The sequence below is a fragment of the Talpa occidentalis genome, unplaced genomic scaffold (genome assembly GCF_014898055.3).
Source record: "Talpa occidentalis isolate TD23 unplaced genomic scaffold, MPIMG_talOcc4v2.1 talOcc4.2, whole genome shotgun sequence".
Lineage (NCBI taxonomy): Eukaryota > Metazoa > Chordata > Mammalia > Eulipotyphla > Talpidae > Talpa > Talpa occidentalis.
Window position 1 is genome coordinate 66,501,817 of NW_023602073.1, and position 22,358 is coordinate 66,524,174.

At 33.6% G+C, this 22,358-nt stretch overlaps 1 protein-coding gene and 1 long non-coding RNA gene across 12 annotated transcripts in view; both read right to left on the reverse strand.

Moving 5' to 3' along the window:
• Positions 1-22,358, reverse strand: part of SUPT3H (SPT3 homolog, SAGA and STAGA complex component) — a 426,450-nt gene that overhangs the window by 342,962 nt on the left and 61,130 nt on the right. The gene's annotated exons all lie outside the window — the stretch shown is intronic.
• LOC119252528 (uncharacterized) overlaps positions 1-22,358 on the reverse strand; it is a 111,652-nt gene that overhangs the window by 74,458 nt on the left and 14,836 nt on the right. For 7 of the 10 annotated variants that reach the window (XR_008553234.1, XR_008553233.1, XR_008553231.1 and 4 more), the window contains 3 exons: positions 17,203-17,277; positions 16,733-16,917; positions 12,562-12,626 (listed from right to left, as the gene is read on the reverse strand). This is a non-coding gene — a long non-coding RNA (uncharacterized LOC119252528). The remainder of the gene's footprint in view (positions 1-12,561; positions 12,627-16,732; positions 16,918-17,202; positions 17,278-22,358) is intronic. The other 3 variants (XR_008553238.1, XR_008553239.1, XR_008553240.1) reach the window with 1 other exon arrangement.

The following is a 22,358-nucleotide window of genomic DNA, read 5'->3' on the forward strand; positions in this document are numbered from 1 at the left end:
TAACCAGTCAACTTTTTCTTTCAATTGCTAACTTTCTCAAGAAAATTAAGCTTATACTAAGGAAAGAAAAAAGAATTATTACTTCTCATTAAGAGTAATGAAAAGCTAAAAAGTAAAGCTAAAAAGTTTCTTCAAAATCAGTATGGTAATCCTTTTACTGGAAAAGTTTCCCACTAATGCTAACTTTGACAAACAAAACTTCATAATTAAGCTAAAATTAAGCCATTAATAAGCCAAATTAGGGAAATAAAAATCTCTAAATTTCAAATGGATAAAATTCAATCTAACGGCTATAAACCTGCAATAATACCAAAACATTTTTACTTTTCCCATTACTACCTTACATCATAGTAAAGCACACAAAGGGTACACTGACATCTGATAGGGAATTCCTCCTTGTCACCTCCAGTTGGCTGGATGTTCTTCTACAATTTACTATCTTAGGTAGAGCACAGGAATTCAGTCGACATCTGGACTCTGACGCTTACAAATTATGAGAATTTGAAAAAAAATAACTCCACATTGGAGATGTTTCCCTGTCTGTCAAATGGGGAAAATGAAGTTAATATTAAGAGGAATGTAGTAAAACTACAGTTAAATAATTCAACCCATTCGATAAGCTTTTGTTAAGAACCTACAATTTGCCAAACACTGAACTAGGCACCCAGGACTGAAATTAAAAAAGGATACTTTCTCAAGCCTCCAAAACCTTACAATGTCTATAACTGAAGATCAGTATTATAAGTGGTAAAATAGAGTCCCAAAATATGGGAAAGCATTTAGGAAGAGAAGATGATTACTAGTTTTGAAAGAAAAGGTCAATTCTTAAAAGGCAAAATAACTTTGATAAAGAAAATATGTTGGGGAGTAATAAAACCAAAAGAGTATGTAGGAACAAAAATATTAATAATCCTTGCAAGTTGTAATAAGAAATCTTAAAAGTAAAAGATAATTATAACATATTTTATTTTATCTAAGTCATTATTCCCGTCTCTTTCAGAGCTAGACAGTAACCTCACAAGTAGCAGTTAGAAGGTGAGCCATGAAGTTTTTAATCTTTGTATCACTGATTGTTTCCAAAAGTCTGATCCTAGAGATAGAGAATATAAGAAAAACAAATCTCTACATCACTGAAATTTATATTATAGTGGGGTACACAGGCAAGGAAAAGTGCTATGGGGAAATTTTCTGTAGTAATTTTTACTAATATGTGAAGGAAAATGTTGGTTGGTAATTTGTGATTTTATACAATGGTGAGGGAAGGATTCACTAAAAAGGTACTATTTCAGAAGATGCTTAAGATACTGAACATGTGGGCTATGTGAATCCAAAGAAAATGCATTTCTCTAGATGGAGCAAAGAGTAAGTAAGGAACCCTGGCATAGGAATATGCTTGGCATTTTAGAAAAACTGTAAGGAGACTACTACAGTAAGAGCACCTGAATATGGAGAACAAGGTCTAAAAGGTAATAGGAGAAAGACTAGAAATGTCTCAATGCTGTAAGTGAGACATGAAGACACTGAGGGTTTAAAGGAAAAGAACTGATCATATAATTTGTGTTTTAAAACACTTAAGCACTAGAAATACTTAAAGTAGAGTTGCAACATGCAGAAGAAAATGTAAGACAGCAACTAGGAGGGGAAAAACGGGAAACAAGAGATAGTACCAAAACTTCAGATCAAAAATGAGTGAGAGTCAACAAATCCAACACAAAATGGCTAACTACACAAAATGGCAAAAACATCCATTTCAGTAATGTGGAAATGAAACAAAAGAATATAAACAAATTGAGAAGCATGTACTTGTGAAAAAAATAGCTGCAATGATCATGAGTCTGTGGTATTCTACCCAAGTATGCTTCCGTCCACCAAATTTCCATCAGCACATCAACTAGGGCAGAAGAGGTAATAGAAACAACCCACTCTTCTCCTGTTTTAAAAAGTGTGCACCTAGTATGCAGCACCATCAAGCAAAATAGCATTTGCAGTGGTACTAGAACAGGGATGACCCAAAGCTCAGCTCACTTCAGTTTGTAACAATGTTTAAAACAACCAATAGAGAAAGGGAATAGTCAGGGCATGATAGAAAAGTTTCAAGAGATGGGATACCTCAAGAGGGGCTGAGAAACTCTCACATATGCTGGCACTGCACATACAAAGCAAAAACTGAAGTAAACCCAGGTCACCTACATAACAAACAATAGTGCCTACATGCATGCAGAAGAGTCACAGAATACAACAAAAGAGGTAAAATACATTAAAAAACAATCAATGCAGGCAATACTGCCCAAAGCACAAAGAGAACCATTCAGCAATAAGTAGAAGTCTTACTACCTCAAAATGTTTGAGTACAGCTTCAAACCAACATTGATTAGGCTAACAAACCCCTTGGAATTCAGAGACCAGTACACACATCAGAAAAGACACAGAAGAAATTCATGCTTCCTATTGAACAGAAGATGAGTGGACAGTAATGCCTAGAGTACTGCTGGCTTAGCCAAAGATGTCAAATAAAGGATAAAGGAAATGGTGTGCAGGCACAAACCCTTGATAAAGCGGAAGTCTATACAAATTTGGGTGCTCAGCATAACTGTGACTTCAGTAAGGAAAACAACAGTGAAGGCGCTCTAGATTGCACTCTCTCCAACTGCAAAGCACTAGTAGTAAACTGGATGCTCACTAACAATAAACAGAATTATGAGTCTCAGATCTGGGACCTTAAAGAGGAGGGACTTCATCAGTGCCAAACACATGAATTAGGAACCCCAATCCCAGCATATTCACAACAATACCTAGGTGCCTTCAGTATCCTTTAATACCCGATGACTCAACAAATGCAAAAACAGGTCTCAATACCAATGGAAGGAACAAAGGACAAAAAAAAATATCAAAATCAAATAAAGTTACAGTGTAATATGAGGAAAAAATAGTTCAGGTCGCTAATTGCTGACTACATAATTTTTAAAAAATAGCAAAATGGACAAACAAAAATATAATACAAACCAACTCTAGATCTCAAAATAATATAACATAACAAGGAGAGAACAACTCTCCAGAATCCAATACAAAGAAATGGGAGTGTATAGCTCCCTATTAAATAGAGTTAAAAATTGCAATAATATGGCAGATCAAATAAATTGAAAAAGTAAAAACTCAAAAAGGTAAGTCAAAGTGATACAAGAGTATTCAGTAAAACTACTCCAAGAGATACAACGAAATTCAGGAAAACAAATGAATGAGATCAGAAATAAAATTAATGAAGAGAAGGTAGAAACTGAAGCTTCAAATAAGAAAATGACAAATTCAGAATGTAAAGAGCTCAATATATTAAATCATGGACTTTAGAGAAAGCTCTAAAAGCAAAATAGACCAAATGGAGAACTGAAGAGATCTTGAAGATAGTATTACACAAAAGCTCCCATGCAGGAAAACAAAAAGAAATACCAGAAATGCTTATTTTAGAAATATTCAACTCTTTAAGGAAAGGCAATCTGAGGACAATGGGTATTGCAGAAGTAGAAAAGTAGAGAATTTAACAGAGAGCTTATTCAAAGAACAGACATAAGCTTCCAAAACCTGGGAATGGAAATGAATATACAAGTCCATGAAGCTAAAAAATACCTGGTTATCTAAATGCAATGAGACTGAGACCAAGATATATAGTCATGAAACTGCCAAGAGTTCAAGTCAAAGAAGGAATATTGAAGGCTGCAAAGGGACAAAAAAAGGAGGTAAGCTAACAAAGGTATTTCACATATAGGATTATATCATATCTCTAATCAGAAATATATGGGCTAATAGAAATGTGACATCATCTTTAAAATATGCAAAGATAAAGAAAAAATAAATTAATTTCATTCACAATTACTTCAAAAAGAGTAAGACCCAGGAAATAACAACCAATAAAATGAAGACTTACACACTAAAAATTACAATGCACTACTAAAAAATTAAGATAATGAGATAAGAAAAATAAAAAGACATTACACACTTACGGGGTAAATCAATATAATCAAAGTGACTATTCTACCAAAGGTGTAAATGTAATGCAAACACCATCAAAATACTACAGTAATCTTTAATGAAATTAAAGAAGAATTAAAATTTACATGAAACCATTAAAGACTTGAGTAGCAAAAGACATTCTCAGAAAAAAAGAAGAGAAACATAAGTATATCTTTTTTGAACTATAAAAAAGAAAAACAGTAACCACAACAACATACTGTTGGGGAAAAAAAAAAAGACAAAAGGATCAGCATACCAGAGCTGAAAGTCCACAAATAAGTCCACACATGTGCCAATTATTCATAATAAAGGACCAGCACCACAATTTGGGGAAAGGAATCTCTTTAAAAAGTTGTACTGGAAAAACTGGACATCCACATGTAAAAGGGAGAAGTTGAATCACTAACTCCATGCACAAAATAAACTCAAAATGAATAAAGACTTAGACTTAAAAAAAAAATCTGCAACACTAAAATACATAAAGAGAATATAGGTGGTATATTCCATGACATCAAGGGAAGTAAAGGAAAAAGTATTTGTAAAATAATCATTATTACTTCCAAGTTAAAAGTCTTTTACTCAGGGGAAGAAAACAACTACATTTTAAAAACACCCTATTGAGTGGGACAAAGAGGATATCCAGAAGGCCAAAACATACAAGGAAAAATGTTCATCAGTTTTAATAAGAGACATACAGGTAAAACCAAAATGAGATATCATCGCACACTCATGAGAATGGCACATATTTAAAAAGACCCCTAACAGAACGTGCTGAAGAGGCTGTGAAGAAAGATGAACCCAATCCCACTCTTGGGGGAATGTAAACTGCTATATCATTTTGAAATCTGGATTTACCTTAAACTAAAACTGGAAATAATATATGACTCAGCAGTTCCTCTCTTGAGCATCTATCCTCAGAACTAAAAGCCATCAACCTTAAATCTTACATATTCTACAATGTTTATTGCAGCATTATTTACAATAGCAGGTCATAGAAAGCCTAAGTGTTCATTGATGATTTATTTATTAGCATTTATTTATTATAGGATAACTATTTTTTGAAGATTTATTTATTTATACAAGAACTGGGGTAAAGTACCAGAGGTGTGTGAGGGTGAGAAAATTCACCAGAGACAGGTGGGGAGCAGAACAAGCAGATGGACTAAAGACACATATGAAGGGAGCAGCAGGCGAGACAGAAGAGGTCTGCAGCGCCATATGGGTTTCTCCCTGGCTGGCCAGGAATCGAACCCGCACTGCAGGGGCTGTGGGCAGCTTCACAATGCAGTGCTCAACCCGCTGGGCCACTGAGGAGGCCCTGATGATATTTGGATGAAGAAGTAATATATACACACTGGAATATACTACAATGAAATATGACACAGCCATTAAGGCAAAATATTATCCTCCACAGCAAGATGGAAAGATTTTGTAGGAACTATGAATAGTAAATGCCAAAGACAACTACTAGACTTTTACACAGAAGATGTTTCAACACATGAAAAGACAAACAAACAGCAGATACTAATAAATGTAGTATGGTTTCTGAGGTTAAGAGAAAACAGGGGAAGAGAAAAGGTCATAGGGTTATAAGGGATGGTGTCAAGGAAAAATACATAAATTAATAACAATGTATTACAGAAGAATCTTAAAATGGGGGATCAGTCTGGATTATACAAGATAAATGCAATCATTATACTTATAAAGCAAAGACAGAGGATAGGAAATGCTATTTTGAACACTGGTTTCCTTGGAAGTATAAATGCTACAAATTACATGTATCCCTTTTATATTAATAATGTTTATTTCTCTTTCACATGTTTAGTTTTTTTTAACATTAAAGGATAAAATTTTTAACCTAAATTTTTTATCCCCTTTGATCAATGATGGTTGTTTTAAAATATGTATTAAAAAATAAAATATGTATTATTCAAAGCCTACACCTAATATCACAGCATGAAAATAAATAAAGGAGGGCCTCCCCTGGTGGTGCAGTGGTTGATCACTAGGCTGCGAAGCTGCCCACAGCCTCTGCAGCACCGGTTCCATCCCCGGCCACCAGCGAGGGTCCCACATGGTGCGACAGACCTCTCCTGCCGCGCCCGCTGCTCCCCTCAGCAGTGTATTTCGTCAGTCTGCCTGTTCTGTTCCCTGCTCTGGCTCTGGTGAATTCTCTCACCCTCCCGTGCTTCTGACTGTACCCAGTACTTGTATAAATAAATAATCTTTAAAAAAAAAAAAAAAGGAAAAAAGAAAAGAAATAATAAAGGAGATACTGGTAGAATTAAAGGGAAAAACAATTTATCATAAGAAAGATTTCAATAGTCATCTTGCAATAACAAATGTAACAACTAGAAATAAGAAATTACAAGGCTTTGACAATATTATAAGCCAACTAGACCTATTGGTTACCTATAGAACAATTCAACCAGCAACATAATGAACTCTTCTCAAGACCACATGGAAGATTGTCCACAGTAGAAACATAAAAGAGGCCATAAAACTAGTCTAGATAAATTTTAACTTGCATTTCCCTGATAGCGAATGTTACTGAACAAATCTTTTCATCTATATACGTATATCTGTGAAAAAACATCTAATCAGATCCTTGACCTATTTTTTCATTGGTTTATTTTTCTCTTTACTTGTAATCATTTATATGTTCTAGATACAAGTATTTTATTAGGTACATGATCAGCAAAATTTCTCTCCCATTCTGTGGACCATATTTTCACTTGTTTTGATGATATCCATTAGCGTACAGAATATTCTAATTTTGATGAAATCCAGTATAGCCTCTATTCTTGGTTGTTTCATCTAACCCAAGGTCAAGAACATTTATTCCTATATAGATGTCTAAGAATTTTGTAGTTTAAGCTCTTGTATTTAAATTTATAGTTCATTTTAAGTCCGTTTTTATAGTGTGAGAAAAGTGTCTCGATACTATTTTATTGAAACGACCGTTCTTATTGAATTTTTCACAACTCTTGTAATGATTAAGTGATCATAAATGTGCTTATTTCTGAATGCGCAATTCTATTCCACTGACCTAAATATATGTATGTAGTGTCCACTGTCTTGATTAATAGAGCTTTACCAATTTTGAAATCAATACACATGAAGATCTCCAATTCAGTTTTTGTCAAAATTGCCTGGGTTATTCTGGGAAGCATATCACCCAGAATATGGGGCATTTTCCTACCCAAATTTAGCATTTACTTAAGAATGTAAAATTCAGGACCTCCATGGTGGTGCAGGCGGTTCAGCACAGTGCTGTGAAGCTGTCCGCAGCACGGGTTCCATACCAGTCAGCCTGGGAGATACCCCATGGTGTGGCAGACCTTTCCTGTCTCGCCCACTGCTCTCCTCAGCAGTGTACTTCAGTCAGTCTGCCTGTTCTGTTCTCCGCTCTGTCTCTGGTGAATCCTCTCACCCACCCGCGCATCTGGTCTGTACCCTGTTTCTTGAATGCATGAATAAATAATTTTTTTAAAGTAAAATTCAGACTGTTTCCATTTTTAAAAAGTATGAGGAATTTTAATAGTGCATTGAATCCACATACCAAGTGGAGGAATTACTGTCACCTTAATAGTTCATTCCATAAATATGTTTAACATTCAAAAATCAATATAAAAATTATATAACTTTTGAAAATAAAGAAATGTTTACTAACACTGAGCCTACATTTCATAGCTTAAAAAACCTCTAAGAACATACAATATGATCAAATGATATGTAAATAGAAGAAAGCTATTTACTGAAATGTTCATTTGTTTTATTCTCTGATGCCTTAGGGTATGTGAGGTAGATTTTGATGGTGACTCCGATTATTCATCCCTCCCCATATCTGGACCTTTTCCCTTGTGACTTTGCAGCTTCTCTCACTAAACAAATCATGTATTTTTCCCATTCACTGAAGCTTAGCTGTTATTTTCTTTGGCAAATAATTAAAGTGGAACTCACGTGCACATGCTATAACATCAGGCTTTAAAATGTATTATATTTTTAATTCTTTATTCCACTTTTGCCATCATCATGATCAGGACTAGACTGATGAATGAAAGAAATAGAGCAAAACCAAGTCCATCAGCTATTTGTACCAAGGTTATCCTAGATCAGCAGAGCTAACTGACCATCTTAGACTCATGAGCAATAAACACTGTTGTGTCACAGAGATTTGATTTCTTTGAGATACAGTATTTTGTGTGTGTGTGATACAGTATTAAAGTGGGAATAGATAACTTACAGAAGATACTTACCTATTTACTACCTTAACGTTAGTATAATGATCATAGAGAACTGTATTTTAATTGCAATACCTCTTAAGATAGAATACAGTTCTGCTTCCTTTAAAGTTTTCTTATGACTTCATCTTTAAAGGGCTAAATTCATTGCAACATTATAATTATTGTTTTGTGACTGTTGCATTAAATTTTAATTGCCAATGAATCAAATTTAGGTTCTCCACTTTATCCCACTGGTCTCAAATTGTTATTACATTCAAGATAAATTATACTACCTCATATCATATTTTTCTAATGCATATATAACCAATTTTATATTATTGTATAACAGTATACTAAACATTCTTCCTCTACAAAGAGGAGGAAGTCAACAGGATGTAAAGTACAGCATGGTTTAACTACAGTTAATGCTTTATTGCATATTTCAAAGTTGATAAAGTAGATCTGAAAAATCCTTAAGAGGAAAGTCTATAATAACATACAACAGTATGTAGTAGTAATGAATGTTAACTGGACTTACTGTGACGATTTCAGTATACATGAATATTAAAGCATGATAGAATTTTATATGTGAAAGAAAAGAATGCTTGGATCAGATTGTCATTAAATATTTAAAAGTAGCCATTCTGATATGCATGGAACCCTAAGACTGGAATAAATATATAGATTTATATGGGCAACTCAGAGAAAAAGAGAATTAAGGCACCAGTAAAAATAGATGGTAGTGATCAGAAGTTGCTCCTATTCTCTACTAACAATAAATTTCTCAATAGATTTGAATCTCAGATGAGACCACAGACACATGGTGAAGCAACAGGTGTCCAGGCAAGTAGAGATTACATGTCTCTGATTATATCAGCCTGCAGACCCAAAAGAACACAATTATTGGGAGAATTCGCATTTTTTTTTGTGCTGAGATTTAAATTTAGAAATCTTCATACTATTTGCCTTTCTCATTAGGAAATATGGATTAATCTATATATAGATTTTAAATCTATATTTTTCTAACTATGGTATAAAACAGAAATCATATATTGGCCATATTAAGTATATAACCTGTTGCCATTCAAAAGTTCCATCATTTTTTTATTCTATGAAAGTTTTAGCAACTCTGAAAATAAGTGTGTGGGAATATGCAATTTGAAAATATTTAGTCAAAGAAAAAGCCCACTATGACTAAAACAAGATGGCAAATGACTTCATCCTCTTTTAGAAAATGACCTCATTATGACAATGAGCTAACCAACTAGTTTCCAAAGCCGCTAACAGCAGCTCACAAAGTCATAGCTATCACTTTTACTAACTAAAAGTTGATTTCATTTTAAATGTCATTTCAAAAGAACTAAATGATTTCTTCAAAGCCCTACAATTTATGAGCAAGACTCACATTGATTCTTGAAAGTACAATGACAAGTCTGTGACTTTTTCAATAAAGACGATTATAAAGAATGACAGAACAATCTCTTAAAAAACACTTGACTGTGCATTCTTGGACAACAAGCAGACATATTTAGGAGTACTATAAGTCATTCATGAATAAGACAGTATGCACAAAAAGTACTTATTTTGACCTTCAAGCAAATGAAAGTAATTTAATTGATAGAGAAGGTATGAAGTAAATTTGACAATTCACTTATTTCAAATAGCAGATACAATTTTGAATCATCTTTCTGAAAAAAAAAATTGATGAAATTTTAAATGTTCAGATCCCAAGTACAATGGAAAAAACTGACTAATTATAATTCTTGTGGAGCTGTTTCTCAAGTTTATTATCATTTGTTATTAAAAATGCACGACAAGATGTCTTTGATATTGTCTTCCACTATATTCCCCATTCCTTCTCACTCCATTAGAAAACAAAGGTAGATGTGAGGATTAATTTTGACTTACTTTTCAACCATCATTACTGATATCACAAACAACACAAATGTTATCAGATAAAAAAACTGGTAACACCTCAAAAGCAGTGGAAAATTTCAAAATGTAAAAATATTTGATTATCTTTATCAACTTCCCAGTCTCATCACATGCCACTTTCACATACACCATCTAAGTGCCAAGTACACTCAGTCTTCAGTACCAGCAGGTTCATATCCATGGACTCTACTAATATGTGACTTTGTAATTAGGATAATCATCTGTACTGAACATATAGAGACTTATTTTTCTTGTCTTTATTCCCTAAATATAGCCTATCAACTACTTGTATGCAACAATATTATATTAAATATTATAATATACAAATGATTTAAAGTATACGTAGGATGTCCATAGGTATATACAAATACTAAGCCATTTTTATAGAAGAGACTTCAGTATTCATAAATATGGTATCTAAGGAGGGTTCTGGAACTAATTCCCAGCACACAGTCTGTAAACTGTAAACAACCTGCCTAAAATTTCTCTGAGATGGGCTGAGATCTCTCAAGCCTCTATAGTAATACACATGACATTCTATCTGCTTGGAATTCCAGGCTTATTTCTTGTAGGGTCCCCACAGCTAACACCACCTATATCGAAACCCTCTCTCCTATCTCAACCCTAGGAATTCTAGAGGGAGTATTTTTACAATTAATTTGCTTAGAAAAAGTACATTTCCAAGTTCACAGAAAGAATGGATAAGCAAAATGAGGAACATACATCAATGGAGTTAAGTATATACATTAATGGAATTAATTCTGAACTATACAACATGGGAGAATCAGACATTATGCTAACTGAAATCAGCCAATTACAAAAGAACAAATATTCTATAACTATACTTATATTAAGTACCTACAACATTCAAAACCATAAATAGATAATATAGAATGTCAGTTGCCAGGGGCTAAGAGGAGGAAGGAAAGTGAAATTATCATTTAATGGGTACTGAGCTTCAATCTGGGAAGATGAAAAGTTCTGGAGTTACATGACAGTAATGATTAGCCAACAATGTGAATGCACTTAGAGCACTAAACTATACACTTGAAAGTTAAAAGATACATATATTTGTATCTACATACTACCACAATTTTTAAATTTCTTAGCATTAATAAATTTAACAATTGTTTTATTTTTAAAAATAAACTGCAGCAGCTTCCCAACTCTAATTCTAAAAATTATTTATGTAAGTTACCACACTTAATAAATTATGTATCTTGTAATTTAAAAAATATTAAACATTTTCTACACTAAAGTAGATAATTCCCAAAATCTTTTTTATGAATGAGAAAATGGCTAATTTGCTTTTAAAAAAACATGTGCTTTAAAAAGTTTCCAGGTTAAAGACTACTGCCATGCTATTTTATGAAATTACAGGGATTAAGTACCTGTTTTCTACTAGGATTTACCTAATATTATTTTTCTAAAGAGAATCCTAGTGCTGCCATCAGATAGTTCTTGGTTTCAGCTTCCTTATCTGGTATATCTAACTTAAGAGCCTCAATTTTCAAAGGATCTATTCCAATTCAACCTCAAAGCGTTAAGTCACTACTTAACTTGCAATAAAAAAGAGCTATACCTTTATGTACCTTTCAGGGATTAACACTGACGATCCCAAAAAAACATTATTTATTGAGAAAAGACTTAAGGATAGTTTGTCAAGTCAGTAATCATGGTTTCCCACCATTTTTAATGTTTAAAGCATTCATTCAAATATAACTGCTACATCAATGACCATAAATGACAAAAACTGTTGTGCACTCAGTAATGTGTTAAAATGCATTTTTACTTTATTAATCACAAAAATATTTATACATATGAGAGATAGTGGTATGCATATTTAGGAAAACATTTTAAAGTCTACATTTAATAGTCTCTGAATACGATTTATAAATCAAAGATTCATCATAATACTCAAGCTATGGGATACTTTAAGTTACTGTTAAAATCCACCCTTTGATTACTGGAGGCAAATCGTTGGAAAGAGCATAACTTTTTACTCTACCCCCATTCCATCAACCCATCTTTTTGCCTACGATCTTTCTCCTCCACTGAATTCACTTTGGTTTCATATAATCAATCAATATCCAAGTACTATATAAGACAAAATTTGATGAATGCATTCTGAAGTTAAGATATAGGCAATACATATTAAATTATTTATGTTCTCCCTATAAGATCCACTAGAGAAATTACTATTTGCCTAGAGTAATGAGTATTACTCATTACTATTACTCATTACTCGTTACTATTACTCATTACTAAATTACTATTCACCAAGAAAATGAGTAGTATATTTAATTTACCCTTTTTGAAAACTGAATCTTAAAACTTGGAAATTGCTAATGTGTTTTTCATATTCTATTTTAAATAATTTTGCATATCAACATACCATTGCACTCATTTATTTTGTATTTTCTTCAAGTATTTCTTCAAATACACCTTCCAAATTCAATCCTACAATTTTAAAGTAAAACTTTTTAACAATTATCATAAAATAAAATTCCATAATCATTTACTAAAAAAGGGATCATGCTCAGCGAAATAAGCCAAAAAGAAAAAGAAAAATACCGGATGGTCTCACTCATAGCAGGAATCTAGAAAACTTAAATAAGGGACCAGGAAAATGAATATAAGAAAGTGAAAATCAAAATCAACAAAAAACTATGAACCAGAGACACTTTTTTGGGGGGTGGGGGGCGGGAGGGGAAGGATTGGGGTCAGAATGGGGCGTTTGCAATTGTATGGGGGAATATAAAAATAAAATTTAATATTTAAAAAAAAAAAAAAAAAAAGAATGACAAAAATAAGAATGAAAAAATTTAGTACAAAAGCTGTCTACTCACTTGTTAAAACTTTGTTAATGTTTTTTTTTTTACAGACTTATTTATACAAGAATGGGGGTACAGGCCAGAGGCGTGGGAGGGTGAGAGAATTCACCAGAGACAGAGCGGGGAGTAGAACAGGCAGATGGGCCAAAATACACTGCTGAGGGGAGCAGCGGGCGAGACAGGAGAGGTTTGCTGCGCCATGTGGGTCTCTCCCTGGCCGGCTGGGAATCGAACCAGCGTGGCAGAGGCTGTGGACAGCTTCATAGAACTCTGCTCAACCCACTGCGCCACCAGGGAGACCTTCTTGTTAGCATTTTTAAATTGAATTATTTTAAAAATAGAACATTACAAAGACTATACTTGAATGTCTCCATCACTTTTTCAAGTACATTATTTGATATAGTTGAAATACCTTTGTACTATCTTTCCTCACTCTTCCATCTCAAAAATAATCACTGTACTACAATTGGCATATATCTTTGTCATCCATGTTTTAGAATACTATTCTTATATGCAATATACAGTATTGTTCTTTTGAAAATCTCCATGGACTACACTGGTGGTGCAGGCAGTTGAGCGCAGCACTGTGAAGCTGTCTGCAATCTCTACAGTGCAGGTTTGATCCTGGCGGGGTAGGGAGATACCCACATGGCGCAGCAGACCTCTCCTGTCTTGCCCGCTACTCCCCTCAGCAGTGTATTTCAGTCAGTCTGCCTGTTCTGCTCCCCACTCTGTCTCTGGTGAATCCTCTCACCCTCCCACATCTCTGGCCTCTACCCTGGTTCTTGTATGCATGAATAAATAAATCTTAAAAAAAAAAAAAAAAAGAAAATCTCCATCAGTGAAATTGTAATTGTGCATGTCCTTCTACAACTTTCTTTTCCACTCAACTCTATTTTCAAAGTGTATCCATTGATGGCAATACATACTGACTTCGTTCATCTAAACTACCCAATAGCAACCACCCTATATATCTATCAACGGATCAATGAATCTCTTATGGAAAAAAAGATGAGTGCTCTCAAGATTAGAAGAAAAATTAAAAGCAACTGTGGAATGCAAAATAAAGAAATTATTTTGTATGCAATCTTCTGGGCACTGTTTTAAATATTCTGTCCATTAAAAAATCAATATAAATACTGCATGGTATGTCCTATGATTTCTTTTAAAGGTTAAGAAAAAAAAAAGTTTCAAAATGTTAAGTTGCTCAATGAAAGTCTCACTCAAAGCTAAAAAGTACAAAGAATTAAGCCGGATCCAAGGTCTTTCCAGTATCAAAGATTTTTCCACATTATTGTTTCTAGTGTCCACAATAACAACAGTTTGCACTAACTGAATATGTACTCCATATACTAAGCATTCCACAATATTACATCACAAAATCCCAAGGTACATTGCTACTCCCATTTTACAAAAAGAAATTTGAGGGTCAAGAAAGTATTTCACCTCTAATCACACAACAAATAAATGGTGAAGCCAAGTTTCAAACCCCAAAAATCTGACAATCATTCTACAAGCAAATAGCGAAAATGAGAAAGCTAGTCTTTAAAAGACAAAATCCAAAAGAGAGGTCACAAACATTTTCCAGTTAAACCCATCTAAGGGCAACATTTAGTGGAAAATAGGTGGCAAGACAGATCTGGGTTCAAATCTCAGACCTATTCTTTTTTAGTTATGTGAACTTGGTCAATTCACATAACTTTTCCCTAAACTTCTATTTCCTCATTTGCAAAATGGAGATTAAAAACAACCTCCACAGAGGACAACTGAGAATATATGAATGTCAAATCTACTTACGTAAGCATTATGTTAGAGGGAACTTAATGTTGTCTCATTTTAGCCGTAATTAGTTTCTCAAAGATTATAAGGTTTATTTAAAGTCACAGTTATTAAGTGATATAAGAAAAACTTAAATTATACTCTTCAAAACTGAAAGTCACATTTTCCTCTTACACCATGGTATGAAGTAGAAGAGTTCTCCAAACTGTTCTCTTAGAAATTAATCTGAACACTAAGATTATCAATTGATATAACCTGTTACCAATGCAATGGCAATCAAATACTATATGTATTGTTGAACATATAGTATTGCTTCACATTTTCTAGATTATTTAGCATCAGCAAATACTGACAGGCAACTTCCTATCAATCTTAATAGTCCAGGAAAATCCACTGTATTTCTTTCCCCTTGCCTATCCCCTGTGCAACAAAGCTCTGCAATAAGCACATAATCAAAACGTCGGTGAGACCAAAAATCATAAAGTCACAGAAAGTAGTGAGAAAGTTAGGAGGCAATGGCAGTTGCTTTTGCTGCTACTACTATTAAATACAATATTGTGAGTAAGTCATTTAGCCTTTCTGTTTTTCCATCATCTCAACTCTTAATAGAAAATAATCAGACCTACCCACACAGTGTTATAGCAAAAGTTAGAGTGGTGAGGGTAGTATAGTATATACCCTAGCTTATGCATTAAGACACTGAGGTGGAGATTTACCCAAAAATCACACCATCCTAATGCTACCCTAGATCCAAAAGATCTAAAGATGTACTCATGAACATTTTATACGTAATCTTTTAATTTACTCCTATTATAGGTAGGAACAGGCACTCCTGACTCGCAGGCATAGACTCTGGTTGTATTACTAAAAAAACATAAAAAGACAATCTTACTTTCCATGACATTCATTCTTCCTCTCCCCCAAGTCACTAATGGTATGTAAAATTTTAAAACTTTAACATCTACTTCTCTATGCAGTTTATCATCTGAGAGAACTCAGAATAAAGTAGACATTGAATGAGTCAACATAAATTTCATACCAGCTCCTTGAATTAGGTACTTTACAAACACTACCTAATTCTCACATAATCCAAAAAATTAGTATTATTTCCACTTTGGAAATGCCAAAGCAGAAAATCTCAGAGGTTAAATAACTTGCCTCAGGTCACAGGTTTGATCATTTAGAAAGTCAGGGTTTAAATGCAGTTTTGACAAATTCCAAAGCCGGCATTTTTCTACAGTTTCATGCTGTTCTCACTCTGAAGTTCACTAAAAAGTTTTATAAAAAGATAGAACTTCCGGGCCTCCCTGTTGGTACAAGGGGTTAATACACAACCGATGAAGCTGTCCACAGCCACTGCAGCACGAGTTTGATCCCTGGCCAGGGAGCTACCCACATGGCACAACAAACCTCTCCTGTCTCGCACGCTGCTCCCCTCAGCAGTGTATTTCAGTCAGTCTGCCTGTTCTGCTCCCCACTCTGTCTCTGGTGAATCCTCTCACCCTCCACACTTCTGGCCTGTACCCCAGCTCTTGTATGCATAAATGAATAAATCTTTAAAAAAAAAAAGGCAGAATTTCTGATAATTTGAAGGATAGCCAGGACTTCAGAAAATAGAGACAAGGCAGTCATCACAGACAAAACAAATGAAGAGAAGCAAAACATAAAAGTCACAGCAAGGAACAAGGATGGAAAATGAGTCTAGTACCTTTACTTAAAAGCAAGAATTTAACTTAAGGTACAAAGTTAATAGAAGTTTGGAAAGATTAATGCAGAAGTAACAATAAAAGCAAAGAAAGCAATAAAGTAGATAAATTTGGGGTCAGTAATTTGTAAGTGAAGTACAGGGTATAAGCCAAGACAAAAAACTGAAAGGGAAGGAAAGGCTACAGGGAACCAAAGAACTGAAAAGAATTAACTATAATAAAGGAGTCAAAGAACAGAGCCACAAACCTGATGAACGGAAGATCATGGTGCCATTAAGATATTTTTTCCCCCACATTTCAACAATGTGTATATATAACAAATCATGAAACACTAAAATTCTTTCTAATTACTCAAATGAAGAAAAAAGAGACTCCAGAGTGTATTTGGAGCTGTTTCACAGTTAGTTGCCAGACATCTGAGCCTTGATCCACCTGTAACATATCAAAAAAAATCATTTAAAAAAATCAGAAAGGAGTCCTGTAATATGGTCGAATCTCATATGTGTAAAGAATGTTCAAATCTTAAAGACAAGTAAATTGAAAGTCCATAACAAATCAATATTGCAAACTAAGTCAATACCTCTCAATCCTTTCCACCAAAGTACTAGAATTTATCAAATTTTCTTAAATGTCAGTTTCATCTTCAAATTTCCTGTTAACTCTATCTTGGGCTAACAGTATGTCCATGTTTGTAATTATATTTAAAAAATTACTTACCAAAAAATTAAACCAATAGTTGAAAAATGTGGGCCATTTTAATCTCGTGGCTTCTGATTATGCCTGCCAGAAAGCCTTAAAGCCACAGAAATACAAAGTTTAAAAATCAGAATAAAAATCAGAATAAAATTGTTCTATTGCATTAACTGAAGCAATATTAACCCACTGTTGATATATATTACTAATCTATACGAAAAATTTTTTAAATCAGTAACAAGTTATAAAAGAGGTAGCCTCTGAAAAACAACAAATCTTAAAATAAATAAAAATCCCTAATGCATAAAGGATTTAAAATACACATACTCACTATATAAAAAAAAAAAAAGAAAAAGAAAAGCTTCCCCACTGAAGATGCTGTAATATCTGCAGAGAAGTACCAAAAATAGTCACTAAAAATGTTAAGGAGATTTCTAACACATTTAAAAACTCAAATCCTGTTACCTAAAAAAAAGTCAAATAACAAAATCATGTACATATGTACAAATGTAGATCTTAAATACATACTAAGAGAGAAAAGACTGTGTTATGGTTGTTTCTAAGCAAATCTTATAAAAGCTAAGACTACAGGTATCCTTTAAATCCAATTTCAGTTCAAAGTGCACATCACAACACAAAAAAAAATGCAACATTTGTATGTTGCTTTGTAACTTGTCAATTATTTTGGCTGTCAGGTAATCTGATCTTCACAGTAATCTTTCAATGAATGTCAGTTTAATTTTTAAAAGAAGTGCCCATACCCATTATGTTAGCTGAAACAAAAAAAGGAAATTAAGTGTTGACATGACATGGATGTTGAGAAGTCATTTCACATGAAATGATGAAACCTCTTTAGAAAACAGTTTTACGGTTCCTAAATAAGTTAAACACAATTTACAATATAATCCAGTATTCCACTCATAGGTGTTGCTGGTGGCTGTCTTTTTTTTGGGGGGGGGGAGGAGAATAATAATAACAAAGTAACAAGGAACTGCTAATAGCTATTGGGATGCCATTTGGTGTGATGTAAAAGTTTTGGAACTAGATGGTGATACCTAGACAGTTTCATAACACCATGAATGAATTTCAATGCCAACGAACTATACTCTTAAAAATAGTTTTGTAATCTTCATGTGTATTTGATCACAATTTTCAATGGGAAAAGGAGAGTCTTAGGTCAAGTTCCTGAAGTCTGATAAGAACTCTTTGCATGCAACTAAGGAAGCTATATTAAGTTAAAAATTCAACAAAGTGGATAAATCACAGCCACAACAAAGCCATGGTGCAGCTGAAGTATACTCCCAATCTAATCCCTGGATGAATTTGGAGTCTAAATGGCACCATGGAGTTGCCTTGTTTTGAGACATCGTGAAACATTCAAACCCCATAAAAGTCAGTCATGGGCTATACTCCACCTCTGGAGTAGTGGAGACCAGAATGTCCCTGGTATCTCTGTGCTAGGGAACTTCCAGTAGTTCACTGGAAGCATTTATTGTCAAGAGTAATAAGTTATCAATTCTCTTAGATGGGTAGGCAGACACACCATCCAAGTAAAAAGAATCTGAGTGGGGCACCAATAGCAACAACTACAAGGAAGAAATAAAGGCTTAAGAAAAGTGAGTGACTTATCTAGGGTCACACTTGAACTTGAGGCTTAACTCTTTTCACCTTGTAACTCACGCTATTTTCCATTCTAGCTCTGCAGAAAGTTCAACCTATTAAAACATAAGACAGTTGTCTTTTCTATTATTTATCTCTTTTATAATTTTTTTCTTGTTTTGAGTTTTTTGTTTCATGGGTTCAGTGTTTTTGTTTTGTTTTGCTGTAGGAAAGGGGAGGAAATGGTTCTTTCAACTCTGTATAAAAATAATTTTTGCCCTTAGTTCTCATCCCAAACTCCTAGGTCCTATTACATCACCTGGCAGCTGCAGATGCTCAATAACTGTCTCCATCAAAACCCTGTTCATTGCTATGATTTTGCATTGTGTTTCTGTTTTCAATTACCATGAACATGATAGCAAAGATCAATTGGGCCTACTCACCATTTTATATTATTGTATGTGTCATCCTCTGAGAAGCTGATAAATGTTTATACAATAGCATTTTATTTTAATATAACTGAAAAGAACCAAAAGTATAAAATTTTGTATTTTGAATGCCTTTGATTCAAATGATCCAATACATATTGTAGAAAAGTTTATTAAATTTCTTGTTACATGGTAATTGACCACCCACATACCATGGGTCAGGATCAATGACAGACTGTGATGAAATAGTGATGGTTACATATATCCACCCATCCAAACTACAGAGCTCTAATTCTAAACAATTTAGGCACAGCAACTCTATTTATTTTAAATAATTTCAAGGAAATAAGTCTCTTCAATAAGTACTCCAGAATGGGCCTCCCTGGTGGCGTAAAGGTTAAGTCTCAGCACTATCACCCTATCACCACTGCGGCCTGAGTTCAATCCCTGGCCAGGGAGCTAACCCAAATATGGCACAGCAGACTTCTTCTATCTTGCCCGCTGCTTGCCTTAGCAGTATATTTCAGTAAGTCTACCTGTTCTGTTCCCCACTATCTCTGGTGAATCCTCTCACCCCCTGCACAACTGATCTATACCCCAGTTCTTCTATGCATAAATAATAAATAAAATTTTTAAAAATAGTAACTACTCAAGAATTATGCTGGAAAGGAGACAAATCTCAATGTAATTAAATCCAAACAAAACTAATAGTGAATTTTTCTATTTTCTCATAATATTTAGCATTTACAATATAACTTGCTATTGGAAGTATTTCATTCCTATAAAAGTTAGTATAATTTTCTTAAAACTAAACAGAATATTAACAGAAGCTATTTTAAAATTCTTCCAACAGACCTCAAAGATAGATATTTTTTTAATGATCCTAATGAGAAAAGTCAAGAAGGAAGATGGTAATTAGGAATATGGGATTAGAAAAGAAACAACATTCAAAATGAGAGAAGCAAAACACAAATAGAGAACAATGGCTGGAAAAAAAATTTTTTTTCAGTTATTCAGCCTACTAATAATGCCATTTTAAGGGGTAAGAATGCCAAAGAGATCTTAGAAAATGAACGGACAATGCCATAATACCTACTTTTCCTTTCTTAAAATGCAACCAATGGTACAAAAATGTTACCAGTTTATAAATACTATAAAAATGCACTTCTGTCCTAAAAGAACAAAAACAACAGAAGAAATAAAGAGGCCAAAACTTATATTCCAAAAAAAAGTGTTGATTACAGAAACCCAACTGAAACAAAGAGAGTAAAAGCGGCACTGATTCCATTTCTATTAGATCTATGGCGTAATCGCTGAACACATTCCATGTTTCAACAGAAATCACTAGTGAATAGAATTTTTGCTCAAGATTTTGCATTTGCTTATCTGTTTGCTTTTCAAGAAAATGTTAAAAAATATAAAATATTATTTATCTTGAAGCAGAAAGTCTGGAAATAACGTGATTAGTCATAGCTCATTAATATTCCCAAAGTTAAAATACTAGACTACCTCCATTATTTAAAATAATAAGTACCAGTTTTTAGCTGTAAATATAAATCAGCAGCTTCGACATTACTAGAAAACAACAATTCATTATATATCATTATCTGTATTTATAAATAACCTTAAAAAATTACAAAATATTATGGTCTCTATATACTAGTTGTAATATAACTGTAGTATTTATTGTCCCCATACACCATTTATTGCATTTCATGATTCAGTACCATGACAGACAGACAGGGTGTATTTGTCATGTTTCCAATTTATTAAGTGACAAAAACCTTTTCATATATAGTCACTGAAATAAAGTTAGATGAGTCCATTCTAATAATGCCTAACAAATTGTACATTCTGTCAATTACAATGTATTGCTTATCACTTTGATGGACTGAAAATATGACTGTAGTCTCAACAGGCTGTACTGTACCGCCTAGCTATGTAGTAGGCTATACCATTTAGGTTTGTGCAATTACACTCTATGATATTCTCACATCAATGATAGCGATATAGCTGATAAATCTGTTCAAAATAATAATAGCAATAATGTAGCCAATGACTACAACATATAGATTAGTGAAGTGAATAACAGCAATTTTATAAAGGAGAGAATACTCTCTTACAAGGTAATGCATTACACATGAAGCCATGTAGCACTGTTTGAAAGTAGAACTGGATGGTATCAAGCATCTATTACAAACTCTGGAGTACCAATAAAAAAAGATTTTAAAAAGAAGAGATATAAAGTCATACTTGATATACTGAAAGAAGTAAAAATATAAAATCTTAACAAATGTTTAATTAACACCAGGAAATGCAGCAAAGAGTACAAGTCAGAGTTGAAGAAAGAGAAGGAAAGAATGAGGGAGGGAGGGTAGGAGGGAGGAAAGAAGCGCAAGAGCAATGACAGACACAATTGCAAATATGGCAGCTATTAAACAACTATACCAGTAAATATGTGTCAAAGAAATCTCTTTTAACCTCTAACTATGTGAAGGGGAAAAAAGATCCAAATTATCAATATGCAAAATTGAAGAGGGGATAATATTACTTATCCTGTGGACATTTAAAATAATAAAGGAATACATGAACAACTTTATGACCACAAATTTGACAGCCTAAATTAAAACAGACCAATTCTGTGAAAGGCACAAGCTATCAAAATTCATACAAGGAGAAACAGATTATCTATTTTTAAAATTGAATCAATAATTACTAACCTTCCAAAGTAGAAAGCACCAGACACAGATGTCTTCACTGGTAAATTCCAGCAAACATTTAAGGATGAAATTCTATACATTTCTCTACAATCTGATCCAGAGGGAACATACCCTAGTTCATTTTACGAAGACAGCATTTGTCAACACCAAAAGCAGACAAAGACACTACAGTAAGGAAAACTGTCAAGCATTATTTTCTACAAATATATATGCAAAACATCCTCCACAAAATGTTAACAAGTCAAATCCAGTGATCAAGTAGGATTTATTTCAGAGATTCAAGGCTAGTTCAGCATTGAAAAATCAACTGATATAACCATCATAATGGCCTAAATAAGAATGCTCATATGCTCCTATCAATATATAAAGAAAAGGCACTTGACAAAATCCACACTCATTTGTGATAAAAATTCTTAGCAAATTATAAAGGGAA